General features: G+C 45.7%; 1 long non-coding RNA gene across 1 annotated transcript in view; it reads left to right on the plus strand.

The window, feature by feature from the left end:
- The window catches only part of LOC146863985 (uncharacterized), a 177,567-nt gene that overhangs the window by 96,769 nt on the left and 63,347 nt on the right, over positions 1 to 17,451 (plus strand). The window contains exon 3 of the long non-coding RNA XR_014976596.1: positions 13,547 to 13,597. This is a non-coding gene — a long non-coding RNA (uncharacterized LOC146863985). The remainder of the gene's footprint in view (positions 1 to 13,546; positions 13,598 to 17,451) is intronic.

Consider the following 17,451-nt stretch of genomic DNA (forward strand, 5'->3'; position numbering starts at 1 on the left):
GAAGGATGTCAGGGGGACACAAGAAGCCATGGCCAATAACGATAACACTACTGTTTCTGACCAGATCCAGGATAGACTAAAGTGTGGCCTGATCAACAGCAGGTCCTTAGTGAAGCACTACCAAGAGGTGTCAACTATGTTAGAGTGCCTTGACCTAGATGTTCTGTTTTTAACCGAAACTTGGACTAGTACCGACTCCACTGTAGAGTTAATATTCGCATGTCCAGAAGTCTATAAAATGTTTCATAAACCCAGGCCATTTGGGAGGTGAGGGGGCTCAGGGTGATCTTTAAAGAAAAATTGGATTTTACCCCATTACATGTCGACGATGTCGAGGGTATTGAATTATTAGGCTTTTCACTGCAAGAGGCAAGAGGAAAAGTACTAACAGGAATAGTATGTTAAAGGCCCCCGGGTCTAAACACCCAATATCAAGTCCTATTTGACACCCTCGCCAACCTGACCTTAACACACTCAAGGATGATTATATTGGGGGATTTCAACCTCTGGGATAATGGGAACTTAGGATCCCCTCTGAGAGATTTGAGGCAAACTTGCAAAAGCCTTAATCTGCACCAATTGGTGCATCAGCCAACTCATCGGGGAGGGCAAGCCCTAGACCTTCTGTTTGCCAATCGGAGCGAGACAGAGGTGATTGATGTACTGCCCCAATGTTGGACCGATCATTTTCTAATCCATTTCAGGATAACATTGCCCAGATTAGTTAATGATACAAACCAGTCAGTAACCTACCGTAAGGGAAGAGAATGGGCTAAGCTAGTAAGAAATAGACAATACCCGACATTCCCAGAACAGAATTCTTTTGTCTCTAGCAATTCAGTAGAAGAAAATTATCAAATCTACTGTAACTATATAAATTGTACCTCAGATCAGACTGTTCCGGCAAAAAGACTGAAGAACAGAAAGTAACCCTCAGCCCCCTGGTATAGTGAGGAGTTAAAACTGATGCGGAAAAAACGCAAACAGGCCGAGAGGAAACAGAGAAGGTCGAATGTGGAATCAGACAAAAAAGAGCTAAAACTGTTGCAGGCCTCATACAAGGAAGCTATCTCTAGGTCCAAAGCAGAGTATTATGCCAAAACCATCCTGCAAGTGCCTAATAGTACTAAAATACTTTTTAATATTATAAAGGACCTATCCAATCCAGCTTGCATGGGCAATAAGGTGGATGCAACGCAAAAACTTTGATACGATATTGCTGCCCATTTTGATGAGAAGATTAATAAAATTGTTGGGGGTCTAAACCCCAACAATATCAGCTGTCTGGATGAGGAAAAGGAATCATTTCAGAAACTAGCAGAAGAGCCACAGATAGAGACATCTCATAGCCGCCAGTCGCCTGCTCTAGAGTACTTTCAACCTCTTATTGAGGAAACATTTAACAGCCTTGCTCAAAGTGTATCCTCGGGCTCCCCTCTGGACCCTCTTCCACATGGGATATGGAAAGAGTTTCAGCTAGAATTATTCCCCTGGCTGCGGCAGATTTACTGTCAGTCACTGGAAAAAGGACCTGTTCCAGAAGTTTGGAAGCAGGCAATGGTGACCCCGCTACTTAAGAAACCGTCTCTTGATCCTAAAAGTCCAATGAGTTTCAGACCAATCTCTCTCCTGCCATTGTGAGACATGTGCACCACTCCACAGGCACCTTCGGGGAGTAAAGTAAAGATATGTGTTGTGTTTCTGCTATCCGCCTCAATTGGGACTTTGCACAGCCAATCGGATCTATTATATGGAATCTGCGTTGTGTTTTGTGCATCAAGTACACAAGCAGTGGAATGGGGGCTGTCTCAACCTTCTCAATGTCCAATTGGGGGAGAGTGGCAGGGCCATGTATCCAGTAATGTGTATGCAATAGCTGCGCTACTCTACTGTATGTCTCTAGATCTGGTGCATTGAGCCCACCCTCTGCATTAGGTTTAGTCAGAATTTCCCATTTAATTCTAGGCTGATTGCCCGTCCAAGCCAGGCGTATTATTTGAGTATTCAATGTGTGGAAAAAGGATCTGGTAATCTCTATTAGGATATTCTCTAACATAAAGAGAAACCTGGCGAGAACTATCCTTTTCATGATTGCAACATGACCCTGCAGTGATAGGGGGAGTTTGATCCATTTATATATTGCCTCAGTACCACAATTCCGTAATTCTCTCTCACCACCACCTCTGGGTCAGTGTGTATTTTGATTCCCAGGTATCTAACTGGTTTGGTGGTCCATTCAATGGGGTATTCTGTGTTAGCAGGTATAGTGTGAGGTGTAAGTGTAGTAATCATTGATTTGCGCCAATTTATACACGAGTGTTGCCCGAATCTCTCTACCTCTTGCAACAGCGGACTAATGTTCAGTTCAGGGTTATGTATGTATGACAACATGTCATCAGCATATGCTGATATAATCAAATTTTAATGTGGGAACCTGATACCCCGGAGGGAGTGATATTCCCTTATTGTACATATCAAGGGTTCTGCTACCAGTGCATAAAGCAAGGGTGAGAGTGGCAGCCCTGCCGTGTGCCTCTAGTGATATCGATTGGCTCAGACATTTGGCCATTTACCTTCACCCTAGCGGTGGGTTTTGCATATACAACCTCCACCAGCTGCAGGAACACATCTCCCACCCCCACTCTTTTAGGACTGCATATAGGAATTTCCACTCCACAGAGTCAAATGCCTTTTCGGCATCTAAGAAAAGCACTGTGGCTTGTACCTTCGGATCAGTGTGTGTTATGGCACCAAAAATGGTGCGTACATTACTCGTGAGAGCGCCCAGGTACAAAACTGGTCTGCTCTTGGCCAATAATAACCGGAAGCATCTGGACTATTCTATTGGCAAGGACTTTTGCATACAGTTTGGTGTCTGTGTTAAGTAGGGACAGGGGCCTGTATGAAGCACATTGCGATGGATTCTTACCCGGTTTCAACAGAGTTATCAGTGTGGCATCGCGCATAGATGGCGGCATTATGCTGTCCCCAGCCATTTCGGTGAACAGATTCATTAAGTGTGGTATCAAATATTTCTGATATGCTTTACAAAAGGCTACGGTGAGTCTGTCAGAGCTGGGAGCTTTATCGTTAGCCATACTTTTTAAAGCAGCATGCCTGTCAACTATTTGTTGGGTAATGACCTGGAGCACACTATCTGAAAGGAAGTGGAGCTCAAGGCTCATGTGGAGACGTTGGGGTTACCTGATTGTAGATGTGCAACAACAAGGTTCATGGCTACCCAGGATGAGCCTGGAACAATGGCCCAGACAGCTGCTAAAAAGGGAAAAGGTAGTGGGCATGGTAAAGCAGCCCCTGAGTGTATTTCCAGAGAGGGGGATGGGGCACCTGTGGTGGCTACCCCAGAGCCCACTGAGGAGGGCACCACTTCCCTTGGTGACCTGCCTATACTTGCTGGATGGTATGTAGAAGGAGGGCCCACACATGAGAAGTTCTGTAGGGTACAAAGGGAGTGTCCGACCCTTGAGGGCATGAGGAAACTGGCTGAAAACCAAGCAGAAGGTGATGCCACTGGGATAAATCACATTTACTGGGAGTTCAACCTCCTTTACAGTGACCCTAAAGCTCCTGTGCATGAGACAGCAAGACCCCTTGTGGTCCCCCATGCTACAGGGCCTTCCTACTGGAGCTGACTCATGAGATTCCCCATGCAGGACACCTGGGCCAAGACAAGTCCCAAACTTTTATTGGCCCATGATCAGGACAGCCTTAGATACATTCTGCAGGACTTGTGTAACCTGCCATGCCAGTGGGAAGACAGGGCAGAGGGTGAAAGCCTCCCTTAATCTCTTCCCTATTCTTGGCACACCCTTTGAGAGGGTGGGCATTGACATTGTTGATCCTATGGCTCCCCAGACTTCATCAGGCAACAGGTTTATCCCGGTTCTGGTGAATCAAGCGACTAGGTACCCAGATGCAATCCCTCTGAAGATCACGACTGCACCTGCAGTGGAAAAGGTTCTGATGGGGATTTTTACCTGTGTGAGTTTGTTCAAGGACACTGTGTCTGACAGGGGCACAAAATTCATTTCTGCATGCATACAGTCAATGTGGAAGAAGTGTGGGGTAACCTACAAGCTCCACTCTGTACCACCGACAAACCAATGGGCTTGTTTAGAGATTCAACAAGACACTGAACGGCATGATTAGAGGTCCATCTGAGGCCCACAGGAATAAGTGAGACATCCTCTTACCATGCCTGTTGTTTGCCTACAGGGAGTCACCACAGAAAGGCAGTGGACCTCCACCCCTTTGAGCTTTTGCATGGGCACCCTGTTAGGGGACCTATGAGTCTGTTGAAGCAGGGATGAGAGCAAACTCCCAGGAAGATTCCCCAGGATGTAGTGAGCAACATGCTGACCTTAGGAGTCCAGATGGCTAAGTTGTGGAAGCAAGCTTCTGTCATCTTGGACGTCTGTCAGGCTGTGAAGAAAGAGTGGTATGATCAAAAGTCTACCACTGTGGAATTACAGCCTGAGCGGAAAGTGTGGGTGATGGAACCTGTGGATCCCAGGGCCTCCAGGACCTTTGTACTAGGAACAATGCAGTGTTTGAAAAGAAGGGTAAGGCTATCTGCCTGGTGGACCTTAAGAACCCCAGGCAACCCCAAAGGGGGCTTCATATCAATTACCTCAAAACCCACTTTGAGAGGTCTGAGATCACCATGCTGTTGGTGACAGATGAAGAAGACAAAGACGAAAGTGAACCTCTCTGTGACCTCTTGGACTCCAATGAGAAAAATCGGTCTGTTGTGGGAGTAATCCTTTCCCTCTCTATTACTCCTAAAAAACAAAGGAAATGCCACCAAGTGTTGGAGCAGTACTCCTCTATTTATTTCCTTATTCCAGGCAGTACCCACCTGTGTACCCATAATGTGGACACAGGGGACAACCTCCCTATTAAGAATAAGTCTTACAGGTTGTTGGATAAGGTGAGGGCCAGCATAAATGCTGGTGTTGATGGTGATAGAACCTCCAGTAGCCCGTGGTCCAGTCCTGTGGTTCTGACACCAAAACTGGCCCACCGGGCACCACACTTGAACTGAGGATCTGTGTGGATTATCGAGGGCTAAGCTCTGTGACAAAGACTGATGCTCATCCTATCCCCTGGGTGATGAGCTTATTGATAGGTTAGAGGCTTCCTAGTAGTTAATTATCTTTGATCTTATATCATGGTGCTCGCAGATTGCCCTAACAGAAGGTGCCAAGGAGAGGTCAGCCTTCTCCATCCCAAAGGACCACTACCAATTTTGTGTGATGCCCTTTGGACTCAAAATTCCCCTGCCACCTTCTAGAGGTTGGTGAAACAGCTACATGATGGTATGGATGCCTTCTCAGCTGCCTATCTGGGTGACATCGCTGTCTTCAGTAGAAGTTAGAAGAACCACCTTTTTTCACCTCCATGAAGTGTTTTAGGCCCTGCAACAGACAGGCCTGATTATCATGGCCAGTAAGTGCCAGAAAGGACATGGGTCTGTGGTGTAGTTGGGACACCTGGTGGGCAGGGTAAGGTGCAGCCACTCCAGGCCACGATAGTTACTATTCTAGCCAGGGAACCCGTCAAAACACAAACTGAGGTCACAGCATTCTTGAGCTTCACTAGGTACTACAGGAGGTTTGTCAAGGGAAATTGCTCCCTTGATAGAACTTACATCTAAGAAGCATGGCCAGAAATGTGATTTGGACAGAGGTATGCTTTGTCCATTCCCTGTATATAAGACATATGCATGCACTGTAAGAATGTCAGATGTGTTGGTCTGTTCCAGTATTTATACAAGTAACAATTTAAATACCACTATTTTTTTTTATTTCTTTTATAGCGCTTTAGCACTACTCATCCCAAAGCAGAGTGTCATAGCGCTTTACATCACATGTACATGTTACACATTGACAATAAATTATATGTGGGCATTCAAAACCTCATCAGGGCTAGTAAGCGCTATATAAATGCAATTTAAATCAAAGCATAAGATGTGTTACGTGAGACAGTGAGGGTTACAACCAGCCGCGGTCGGTAGTAGGAGTAACTGCAGGGTGGTGACGTGGGGAGGGGAGGGGCAGGGTGGGGGGTAGTAAACTATGGATTACGGAGGTTTACAGGTAAGTTAACATATAAATTAATAAAATGAATTTCGTTGCGTGCACTGCATCGCATTTTGGGATGCAGTGCACGCAACGAAATTCGTTTTATTAATTTATATGTTAATTTACCTGTAAACCTCCGTAATCCATAGTTTACTACCCCCCACCCTGCCCTCCCCCTCCCCACGTCACCGCCCTGCAGTTACTCCTACTACCGACCGCGGCTGGTTGCAACGTGAAGGCGCCACATGTCCCTCATAGCTCAGTGTGCTATATTAGAAGGATTACAATTTATGAACTGCAAGTACAAAAGGATCTCAGTCTTTTACATAAAATAAAATCTGTCATCTGCGTTTTGCATAATGTGCTTTGCAGGAGACATATTAACACTCTATGCTACTTTGATTCAAAACTGGGACTAGGCAAAACACAGATCTCTCCAGCAAATACATTAACCTGCAGAGTTACCTTAACATTATTATTATTCCCTGAGATTTAGCTGGCACACAAAGATCTCTGCAGCAGGTGCCTTAATTCCATAAGATATTTTTAAATACAGACATTGCAATCAATTAAGCAGAATAGATTTACCGCCACGTTTCTCCGTGTTGCCAATGTCTTTGTGGCAGTGTTTCAAAAACATAAATGTATAAGTTGAGGCCCAGATTTTGCGTCAGGGTTGATTCAGTATTTTGGCACAACCCCAATGCAAAATCTAATTTGCTGAATTTTGTAATGTGCTCAAATGTACTCATGGTAGACCTGCTAAACATTTGTGAGGTCTTAAGATCGGATGTCACTTCCTGTGAGGTCATTAGTCATGAAGGCTATTTCTGTGATGTCACATGGGATGTTACGTGCCGTCATGTCACTTCGTGTGACGTCACATGTGGTGATGTCACTTCCTGTGATGTCACAAGCAGTTATGTCATGAGCAGTGATGTCACGCCCATTCTGCCTAACTTGGTGAGTCCCCCCACTTCTTTTTTTAGGACTTGAGCCCAGTGTGCCTACAGGGTATGGACTTCAGGGTTAAACACAGGCTGGTGGTAGACCATGCCACTGCTGAAGGTCTATCCAGGTTTTCCACCTTAATGATGAGAACTCCCTAGAGGTTGGATAAATCACCCCACTTTCAGCTGGGAGGGGCACATGTCAGACCTGTCATCCTTAGGGTGGTCTTCCCCCAACTTGAAAGTACATATCCTATATTTTACTTACACTGCACCCTGCGCTTAAGGCTACCTAGGGCCTACCATAGGGGTGACGTATGTGTAATAAATGGGGAGTTTAAGGCTTGGCAAGTAGTTTTAAATGCCAAGTCAAAGTGGCAGTAAACCGCACATATGGGCCTTTCCCAATTTAGATCCTGTCGATTTGAACTTGAGGAATGGATGAACAAGAGCTGCCTCAATCTCAATGCCAGTAAAACAGAGGTTCTTATTCTTAGCAAACAACCCTCTGTTTGGTCTTCTGCCTGTTGGCCAGAAGAACCATTAGGTCCTACTCCAGCCCCCAAACCCCAACCCCCAACCCAAAAGTGAAGAACCTAGGGATATGGTTTGGCGCACATTTAGCATTTGGGAGTCAAATAGCTTGCTAAGCTGGGAAATGCTCGGCATTCTCAAAACTCTTACTAAGATCATCAGCTTTCTCCCTGTAGCAGCCAGGAAATCAATAGACCGTCTCTTGTACTATCCAACTGGACTATTGCAATGTACTCTACTTTGTCACTATGCAGGGTAGATTTAAAAAGCTTCAGAGAGTACAAAATGCAGCAGCACACTTATTGTTGAACCTCCTGAGACGGACGATCTCTGGCCCTTCTCTTACGAAACTGCACTGGCTCCTGCTCAGCAAAACAATATCCTTTAAAGCCATGTGCCTATGCCATAACATTTAAAAATGTTAAATGGCATGGGTCTCTGTTATCTCTTCCCTCTGGTGAGACCTTATTTGCCCAGTCGAAGTCTCAGGTCATCTGGTTCCATACTTGCTGTGGTCCCCATCATGAAAACAACATGCATGGGTGGCTGTTTTTTTAGTTTTCGAGCCTCTAAGATGTGAAACACACTGCCCCTTCATCTGAGACAAGAACCACTAGAAACAACTTTCTGGAAGAATCTCAAAACATGACTGTTTAGACTGACCTAAAGCCTCATTGCTCAAGATGCCACAATTTCCTGTCCCATTTTATATGTTTTTAACTTAGTCTCTAAATTATGCGATTTTCTTTCCTTTCAGATCAAGATTTCCTACTCTCTATTAGGCTCTTGGAGGTCAATCCTAGCGCTGGGATGCTCCAGTTGGAGTAACCAGGTGATTTATAAAATTCATTATTGCTATTGCAATGGCAAGCTTAAGACTGGTTTGAAATGCTACTAGTGTGGGTGGTACAACAGTGTTGCAAGCCCACTAGTAGCGTTTAGATTACAGGCCCTGGGTATATGGGATACCACCTTACAAGGGACTTATAAGTAAACTAAATATGTCGCTCAGGTATATACCAATGTCACCCTGTTTTAGGGGAGAAGCATGTGAAGTTTAGCACCGGTCTGCAGTGGTTAAGTGCTCAGAGTCCTAAGACCAACAAAACAATTCAGAAAAATGTGGAGGTAAGCAGGAAAAAACCTGGGCGAAGACCGCCCTAAAGATGACCGGTCTAACAATAACGAGGCTAATAACCCAGATCTATGAGAAACTGCTGCCCATATTTATCATGTAGTTGCATTGCTTTTGCACCACACAATGGGGTGTAAGTGCAACACAACTACTAAGTGTGATTTATGAAGCCACGCAAGGCCGCCACAATGCTTGGCCCTGACTGGCTTTTTCAATCCAGAGCAACACAACACATATCGCTGCATTGTATTGCTCTACCCCAGGGAGGCTTTCCATGGGTGATGCGTGGCTTTCCCCACACAACACCGTTGGATTTTGATACATTCCCAGATTTACCATAAGTGGTTGACCTGGGAATGCGCTCAAACTGCTACGCCTCTCCAGGTGAGATGTAACGAGAAGAAATATGTTTATTTCTCCTTGTTTTTTCCTCTTTCTATGTGTGCTGCATTCTGCAGAACACATAGATAGAGGAAAATGTCTCAGGGGATTGTTTCTGTGCAGGGAGGTCCACTTTCCTGCAAAAACCAATCCTTGTCACAATGCAGACACCCTTGTGCAATGGTGCAAGGATGCTTGCGTTGGTACTAGGCAGCACATTGTGTTCCAGCCCTGAGAAAAGGCAGCAATGCGCCGTATTATGTTAAATACGGTGCATTCCTGCCGTTTCCCTGTCTGCAGTACAGCACAGCAAGATGACTTACTGCGCTGCATGACTTTTTGATAAATAGGCTCCTTGGTATCTTAAAAACAACTCAGATCCCTACTTTGAAGGTGGAACATAAATATTAGTGTGTGTGACTAGAGTTAAGCTGTAACCAATGGTCAACACATATTTTAAGATGGGTGTAGGGTGGATTGTGATCAGCTCAGATAGTCTGCCATATACTGGTCCTTTGACATTTTATGATTTCAAACTTAGTCTGGGTGTGACATGCATAGTTGACTTTGGTGAGTAGTGTTAATCTTCCCCACAAGCATTTAGTGAACATCACTGTGGATCAAACCATTACATATAAAAAGATTACTCATCACATTTGTCATGTTGCTGCAGTAACCGTGTGGCTTTAAATGCTTCTGTTGAGGCCCCACATATAGTGACCACACCATCATCCGCTCCACTCAACACGTATGCAAAGACATCACCCAATGATTACACTGACACATTGTTATGGGTGAAGAACTGCTGCAGGGTTATTTCATACAACATAAGTATGACGATAGAGTGGGTTATCTTACGGGCGATCCAGGGCAAGCAGCCCCTCGCTGCTCCGCCCGCCTTGCGAGCCAGCACGCACGGTGGGTCGATGCCCGGCAGTGCGGCACCTTTTTCAGATCCTCCTTTGGATCACGTGATCTGTCTAATACTCCCGCCCCTTTTAACGGGGCGGAGCGTGTTATGGCACACCCCCGGTTGGTCAGGCCCCCCAACCGCCCAAAGGACTAACGGGGCGCCGTCGCGGTCTTCCCAGAACCTCCTTTGGCTCCCGGACATTGGCTCGGGTACCCTTACTGTGCAGGACAGGGGTACCCTTACTGTACCGACTGTCGCAGAGGTACCCTTACTGTACCCTTCTGCCTCCAGATCGCCCTGTCACTCCGCCTGCAACACAAGAAAAAACATTATAACATTCCAGTTGCGCCCTGCCTACGCCGCGCAGGGTAAGCGGAAAGGGTGGGATCTCACGGGGCCAGGAGTGTACACAGGAAGCAGAGGGCGATCTACGGGGGCGGGAGGCTTAAATAGGGCCTGGCCCCGGCCAGCCCAGCGGCCCGCCTCCCCCAGCAAAGCCCATTGGGGCCTCCCCTCCCCAAGGCGCGGCCTCTCAATGGAGATGGAACAGGGGGGGGAGGCTCCGACGGGTGGCCACTAGAGAGCTGCCCTGCTGATGTCCCCCTGCGTGGGACGCGAGCAGCGGCACTCTCATATGGTGCATGCACTAATTTGATTACAAACATTAGAATGCCACTTTAATTGCCCTGCAAGAGCTAATATGCTCCAAAAAGCCTCCGAAGTAGTGGCATTTCTCAGTCCACATTGAAAGTAGTCATTCTATAAGCATCACTTAAGGGGAAAAAAAGTTTTAAGACAGACCTACGGTCAGGGGCGTAACACAGGCCCCCGCATCCCCCGCAGTGCGGGGGGACCACCCAGCTCCAGGGGTCCCCCTCAGCTCTGCACTTTGGCCGGGGGGCTCCTGATAGAGTCCAGAGGGGGCCCCTCCACGTACCTTGCAGGTGGGGCCCCCTCAATTATCGTTACGCCACTGCCTACGGTCACATCATAAACCCAGATTATGTATTTATCTGTAATGGTGTTGAGCAGAGAAAATTAGCCTGGGCAGAATTTAAATTACGCCCAAGTTAATCGGAGAAATTTCGATATTTTCACATTACTCTTTGATGCGAAATTACTGCTAAGTATGCGATGACTCCTCCTTGAGTAATTTGGGGGGGGAAATCCTGAAACGAGAACACATTTTAGGAGTGCGAGGTTCTGCTGGTGCTCGCTGTTTGTGATCTTCTGGATTTAGCAATGTCTCTTAGCACAAGATGCATCCTTGCGTCCATTTTGGGCATGAGGGGACTTTTTTGCGCTAAGAAATAGCGCTAAATGCACAATTACTCTTCTTGCATATTTCTGCATAATCTCACGGTATTCCTTGCTAATTCCGTGTGATTACACTAATAATACCCACCTCTTGAGAACATGGGTGGTAATCAGGTTGCTGGGCATTTTTTCTAGTCTGCATGAACCTGAACACACCTCTGGTATTACTGGAAGATACTACAGTAATAAACGGGAGACCTTTCAATGATACACAAATGTATTTCTCAAATTACTTGGTAAAGATCAAACACGGCGAAAGGAATAAGTATTCCTGGCTCTACCCTGCTTCAGAATTTACCAGCGGCGGCCGGCACAGGTAAACGCGGTGAGGCAGTGGGGTGGGGTGGGGCAAGGGTGGGACGAGGGTGGGGCGAGGGTGGGACGAGGGTGGGGCGGGAGGGTGGGCTGTTGACAAACAGAATAGGTATAATCAAATAAATAAATAATACCTAATCTGCTTTCTGTAGGCTACCCCCCGCCGCACCCTGCCCCGACTAACCACGCATACCTGTGCTGGTCACCACTGGAATTTACCAACAATATCAGAGCAATAGTTAGGCTAGTAACAAAGCATTGTAGCATATTTTAAGACAAAACACCAGGTCAGGTGCAAAGATATTTATGAGGGTGGTTCACATAAGGATTAGAAGCTAAACCTTGAAATGAGACCCTAATGACATCACATGTTCTGTAAACAGGAGAGAGGGGTCAGATAATGGCTCTACGATAAAAAGAAAGGAACGTTTATACTAGCTTGTTACAATTAGCAATACCTGCTATAATTCTGATTTGTGCACACCTCATCTGCTGCAAAGATGTAAAAGGTAACAGCCACATTTTCCTGAGGTTTTACAAAGGTTGTTTTTTCAAAAAGAGCATTGCTTTCAGCGCGAAATGTTCCTTATCTTAATGCCTTGTAACATGTGCTTGAATGTTATATTGCTAAATCCCACGGAATACTTAGGAATCCAAGCAGGCGGTAATGTGGGCAGGTGCATTAAGCAGGCAAGGATACATGAAATTAAGCCATCATCATCAAGTAAGCATATTAATGCTGCTCCACTGCACAGTTTATCAGGGGTTCTCTGGGATCCTGGTGTCTGCAGGCGCGGCCAGGATGTATACATATGCAATAAACCATCTTGATCTGCCTTTAGAGTCGTGCAAACATACATAGTCACTAGCTCAAATGTGAGAGTTTAAAGGCTACGAGTAACAATCACTTTAAAAAAGTGAAAAGAACGCTATGAAAAAAGCTGTCCTTCCTGCACCACAGCGAACGAAGAGCTCTCATTTTAATACAGTTTTGATTGGTCAGACCTTTTTCGTGTAATATAGAATATGTTATCATTTTCAGAGGTATGTACGGTCTCACAAACTGCAAGCCAACGATGTGAATTAATGTAAAAAGTAACCAATTGTTAACCCCCCCCTACTTTTTAAAGTGAAAATGTTAAAAACATTTTGATAACTATTGATGTGGTCTGTTTTCGTGTGCTGATCTGCTTGCTGTCATGTCTATTGTAATTAGTCTGCTTCAAATGTCGTGCAAACATATTCTGAGACCAAGGCAATATTCCTCCAAAAGCATTTGCAACAACCCGCCCCCCTCTTGTGGCCACCTGTGGTTGCACCATAGGGTTGCCGCCGTCATTGATTTTATTGCAGCATTAACTCTCATCCTCTAATGTCCAGTTGATCTGTGCCTCGCATGCTTCAATCAACTATGTTAGCCTCTTTGCATGCATTCATTATAAACATGACCTGCCATTTAGCTGACGCAAAATAGGCTTCTTTGCCACTGTGACCACGAGGGCCGGACTGGCCATAGCGGGCACCAGGCAATCCCCTGGTGGGCCGCACTGGCGGGGGTCGGTTTTAGGCCCCTGGGGCCTGTTTTTGTTACAGGGCCGTTTTTGCAGCATAAATCGGCCCTGTAACAAAATCGGCCAAAAACCGGCCCTGGCAAAGAGCTCGGTGGCACCTTCCCCCCACCCCCCCCTCCCCAGGAGGGGGGCATCCAAGCACTTTGCCAGAGCTGGTTTTGGTTCCCAGTCCGGCCCTGGTGACCACTTGTTATAATTCGCATTAAAAAGATGGCTCAGAGTGGTCTCAAGGTGAATTATAACTCCTTTATTGTAGTACATACAGCTATCTTATTTGGGAATCAATACAATCCTAATTGAGGTCCTTCGTTTGTCTTCTCTTCCAGGCTCGCCGGAGGTTCTCTCTGCCAGCACACTCGACAAAAACAAAGAAGCAGGTAAGTCTCTGCCCTTGTTTACGGAAATAGTGTTTGTTTTTGTGTTAGATGAGAGGTATGCGTTTATCACTCTAAATCATACTCAGTGTGATATATATATAAAAAAAAAAAGAGACTGTAATACTCATAGTGACTGGCGCAGTGCTTTGTGCCCTTCTCTCTTCTTTTTTGAAGGGATTTTGCTTTTTTCTTGGTTTTTTTCTTTCCCCTTTATTTGGCCTCTATTTTCACCTCCTTCTTTTGGTTTGCCCCTTTATCTGAAGTCACCTTCTTTCCTTAAGGCTATCGCTTTTGTCTCCCTGCCCTCTCTTCTTTTCTTCCTCTCTTCTCCCTCACCTCCCTTTATGTTTTGACCCTTCTGTTGCTTTTTAGGATAAGAAATGGGCACGTTCCTGGCGAAGCCACGCACCTCCTGGGACGCGGCAGGTATCCTTCGTCAGCTGGCGGTGAGGTGGCTCCACTTCGGCTCGGGCTTCTTGTTCCCTTCTGGACGGGACAGGATCATCCTGCGTTGCTCCTTCTCGCTCTTCCTCCCGGGGGTCTTCTTCTGTTCGGGTTCCTTCTCCCACGCGTCTCAACTCTCCGTCTTCGGTTCTCCTCTCCACCGCCGGCCAGCACGATCTCCCGGCCTCTTGTAGTTCTGGGTTTTGCACGACGACGTGACTCCGCCCAGATGCCTGACTTCCAGGCCAGGCAAGGAAGAGCGGGCTGGCTGTTGCGTTGTCGTCACCCGGTAGGTGACAGCCACCTCATTGAGTATTTTGCTTGTGCTAATGTTTCCCAGGCCTATTAGCTCTGCCATGCAAAGTTCTGCCTATTGTTAAATTGGGGGGAGGGGGGGGTGGGGGGCGTAGGGAGGGAATTCAGTGAGTATCTTTAGCAGCACTGCTTCTGCTGCATGCCTGATTCACAAAACTCACTATTGAAAAGTCTGAAACTTATTCCCGTTGTATTACGAAAGGAGCAAAGAGCCATCTTTTCAGGTTTTGACAAACAATCCCAGATGTATGCCAGAAAGCCTGTGTCATTAATATTCCAAGGTACAACATTTATTGAGGTGGAGCATCCAAAAGATTACATTTCTGCAGGGGTAGGACAAGAGAAATGCCTTTTTTACACTACGCTAGAATATGGGGCATTCCCTCACAGTTCACAATAAAGTAGTGAATTTCCAGTAGCCAAATGTATATATGTGTGTATACCTCCAGTACAGGTGACCATCCTCAGGTCTACAGTTTTTAAGCTGCTCACTTTTGTGGTTGGTCCACACACAAACATTCCCATATTTATCCCCCCTCTTGGCAAGACGCACAACGCAGTGTTTTTTCATAGGAGAAGGATGGAGAAGAGCAGGTAGGAGAGTGGCCAGGCAGAGGAGGAGGCAGCCACGCAGGCAAGTGCCTTCTTTTTTATTTTTTAATTAATTTGGGAGGTGGGAGAGAGCGTATTTCCACTGAGTTTTTTTCAAACTCCATGAAAATACGCGTAGAGGCACTATGCCTGCTACTCCCAGGCTTAATCTGGAGAAGGACAGCAGATAGGAAGAGTTGAGAAGTGTTGGAAAGTTACTCCTTTAGGGTGGGCACCAACAGTTTTTATTTAGTTTGGGACTAACCTGCTGTTAATCTTGAACTGTAACACTTGGACACTGTTATCCAGTGCCAGGGATCAGTATATGTGCTCTGACCCCCTAATACACGTTGAATTGGCGTAAAACTTGATTAGCACATTTACCTTTCCTATACAACATTAGTATATGGTGCAGAAGTACATCTATGGCATGGAAAGGTAAATGCCACTTGTGGACTGCAGAACCCATTGTCCCATTCACTGCAGTGGCAGTGAAGACATAACTACAGAATTACCCTGTGTAGCCTGACAGCAGCATCTTGAATCCTGCTTCACACACCTGTCAAAATCACCCTTTAGACTGGTATGAAATCATAATTTTAAATATTAAATAAATCACCCCTAACCTCACACTGCTGTCCACAAAGTAGGGTGCATAACATTTAAAAGCAGACATGTGTGACACTAGAAATTGCGATTAGGCAGGCCCAAAACAACATTTTCACTGGTCAGGCTGTAGCTGGCACATAGGAAAAGTCAAAGTATTGATTTATTATGCACTTAAATCTTTTGACCTGTACCAGATACATACACCATTAAAATACTTATTTGAATATTTAGTAAAAATCCAATTTAATTGTTAAGTTGGAATTGATTTTCAAATGTTTTGGAAATGTAACTTTAAGAAACGTACCCTTACTGTGACAGAAGCCACTGGGGGCTAATTTGCATCAGCTCTTCTACAACTGCACAGTGTATTTGGTATGAAAAAAGTGTGAAAACTGCTCCCAGAGCAGAGACAATATCCTGGGAGTAGAGAGGTGTTTTCTTCCTCTGGCAGGAAGACCAGTTGGGGTGGGAGCAGGAACTTGATTAACCTTAAAGTGGCCAGCCCTGTCACACCAAATGTTAAGTGGCACTTCAAAAGCTCCTGCCTTTGCTTCTATAGTCAGGCTGGCACCAAGACCAGTGGGAGAAAAGCTACCCCCAAAACCCATTTTTAGTGAACAAAGAGGATGGAACTGGTCATTACCCTGGCCACGCCGCTGAGTGGGCACAGAGTCTCTTCACAAGAGGAGCAGGGTTTCCCCCTCTTGGATTTTGAGAGTATGGGGCAGTGTGTGATTGTTTGCAGTAAGGCAAACAGGAAATGCTAAAAAAATTGGGTAGGGTTGCCCCTAGGAAATTCTTCCCCATTGGTTAAGGAGTCACGCCACCCACTTGCTGGTACTACTAAGGTAGTCAGTGTTAACCTGAGGGGCCAAAATTCAGTGGGCAAACAGCAGTTATTCTGCTGCCTATGAGAAGAACTGGAAGGAGATATGTCCCTCCTTCACAACACTGACCTTTTGCCATGAGACTGCCAAAGGCTCAGATCTTGTAGATTCTCATGCAAGTTCTTTCATGCCAGAGTTCTAGCACGACACTGCAACAGTGAAGTGATTCATGCAACACCTGACTAGTGGAGCAAGTGGATGACGCTACAACTCGCTTATTACTACTAATGAATCTCCAGGCCAAACACGGGTCAAAATACCTGCCACAAGGAAGTAATCAGAGAGGCACTAAAAGTGGGGGTATAGGACAGATCTCTGTTATGAACAGACAGCCCAGGGACATTGAGAACAAACACATAAGTGCAAATTGGCCTGATTTATGCCTGGCAGTCACAATATCCAGACAGATAAGACTACACATTCCACTTGAACGTGCACAACACATGCACAAGTTTAGACCACTTTTTGATCTCCCTACCACTCGAGATGGAGGTTACTAACACTGAATTAGAATGCCTAACCCTTTCAGACCACACCCCAAAATGAATAGAGCTCCAGACCCCAACTGTACAAGATAACAAGGAACATCAGAAGCCTGGATAGAGTATATTGTGTGACCTGAAGCTTATCGAATCCTTAGCAGAAGTAATTCATCTATACCTTGCAGAAAAACACAATGGAAAGGTGGACAGAGGGACTCTATGGGACACGATGACGGTAATGGCACAAGGACATCTCATAAAAATTGGACAGGAAATACAAGAGATCTGGGTCTCCAAAAATCTGGCAGAAAATCGTAGCAACAAGGGCACATGTCCGCATATTGGATAATGATAGGGCAGAGTATGCATTACTAAGGACTAAACACAACTTCTACAGTGGATGGAATAGAGTGGGCAAGCTACTCAGTTATAAGTTGCATTAGACAAACATAAAACACAGTAAGACAAATCAAGTTAAACCATTGAGGTACATGGAGCTTAGATTGGGACATATCAGATGCGTTCG

The sequence above is a fragment of the Triturus cristatus genome, chromosome 2_1 (genome assembly GCF_964204655.1).
Source record: "Triturus cristatus chromosome 2_1, aTriCri1.1, whole genome shotgun sequence".
Lineage (NCBI taxonomy): Eukaryota > Metazoa > Chordata > Amphibia > Caudata > Salamandridae > Triturus > Triturus cristatus.